The sequence below is a fragment of the Odontomachus brunneus genome, unplaced genomic scaffold (assembly GCF_010583005.1).
Source record: "Odontomachus brunneus isolate Ranch 3 - 2012 unplaced genomic scaffold, Obru_v1 Obru_scaffold_077, whole genome shotgun sequence".
Classification (NCBI taxonomy): domain Eukaryota; kingdom Metazoa; phylum Arthropoda; class Insecta; order Hymenoptera; family Formicidae; genus Odontomachus; species Odontomachus brunneus.
Genome location: NW_022639527.1, coordinates 1683570 through 1685219, shown reverse-complemented (window position 1 = coordinate 1685219; position 1650 = coordinate 1683570). Strand labels below are relative to the sequence as shown.

The following is a 1650-nucleotide window of genomic DNA, read 5'->3' as shown; positions in this document are numbered from 1 at the left end:
ATATATATATATATATATATATATATATATATATATATATATATATATATATAATCTGAATATTCCGACGTTGTGAAATGTGCGATAAGATTACGGTGCCATCTCGAAAAATATCCGTGAACTAATTTTTCGCTTTACTTTAGCATAATTGTCGGAATACCTAACCGCATGTTCTCATAAACTTTTCTGCAAACTTTTCGTATCTTTTTTGACATCAAAACTAAATTTTGAAAGTGTAGTAGTGATCTTTCAATTTTTCCTGATTGGAGCATTCATAGTTTCAGTATGTACAACCTGCAGAATGTTTATATTAAGCAAATATTGTACTAACTGACAGCTCAAAATTTAAATTTATACAAATTTTTTTCGTTTTCGTCACATATTAAGCAATGCTCCAATTAATTTTTGCGTGTACTTTTGTTGTGTAAAAGCGCTTGTAATTCCGTGCAAGCAACTAGACGTAAACTTTGCAGAAAAAAATCAATGTTTTCTTTCATGCCCGGCATCCCCTTAAAATGACAAATGACTTGCCACAGTAACAGTTGGGTCTGTTTCCCCTAACGATCATCAAGCAGCGAACGTTCTTGTTTTGACAACTGGGACATTTTTGCCAGTATGGCTTTACTCTATACGTTGGCGATCAATACGATTCACGTCTATACGCATGCACTACGTGACAATAATACACTTTGTTAAGTTCAACACTCACCAATTGGTGTCAAGGTCCAAACGACGTTCAAAACCTGGGCCCACCCAGGCATGCATTGCATTGAGATTTTACTCACGACGCGAGTAAATAATTAATAACGTTATCAACGATATATTAATGTATTTAACGAGCATCGATAAGTATAACTGAATATTCGACGACTGTCGCGACGGCATCCATCTATTATGGAGAGTTTGATTTATTTCGGGAAATCCAACGAAATTGAGTCGAGACAAACGACGAAATCTGAATTTACAGATTCATTTTGCATCTGTCATGGTACGACGGCAAATAGTGAATTACACAAATCGCGTCTATAAAATATCGCGAATTGAATACCGCGACGAAATCGATTAAAAAGCGATTGAAAGCGATTGAATTTCTGACGAAATCAGAAATACCGAGAAAGACAATATCGCGTTTGAGAAATCGATGAGAAACGTAGCAACTTGAAATTCGCGAATTATTCGCCAAGTATGTTCAAAGACTCGCGAGTTCTGCGCGTGGTGGCGCGATTTTGACATCTCTCGTGGCGCGAAACATTATTTAGGGTCGAATGAATTTCATTTTATTGTATAATTATTCATTTTGAACTCGAAAAATATACGAACAAATATCTACAAGAATATATGTATCAATTTGAAATGAAAGTATTTATTTTCTCGAACATTAAAATAAAAATTAAATGAAAGATATTCGACACTTGGCAAATAATAAATTCACGAGTGGAAAAACAATCCTAATTGTGCATATGTGTTTTACGCGTTTCATTTCGACACACATCCACACGATCTAAAAGTTGTCTGAACGCGTCTACGAGCATCTAGGAGCAAAGCAAATCGCATTTATCGCAACGTGAGAGACTTCGCCAACTACTAAACAAACCCACCGCCTTCGATATTTCGTCATATACTTTTCTCACTCACCAAACGTCTTGCAGT

The 1650-nt window shown here is 35.5% G+C and overlaps 1 protein-coding gene across 1 annotated transcript in view; it reads right to left on the bottom strand.

The window, feature by feature from the left end:
- Positions 1 to 1650, bottom strand: part of LOC116847348 (nucleolar transcription factor 1-like) — a 16919-nt gene extending 15269 nt beyond the window's left edge. Inside the window, exon 1 of the mRNA XM_032822264.1 lies at positions 1636 to 1650. The gene's annotated coding sequence lies outside the window, so the exon portion shown is untranslated. The remainder of the gene's footprint in view (positions 1 to 1635) is intronic.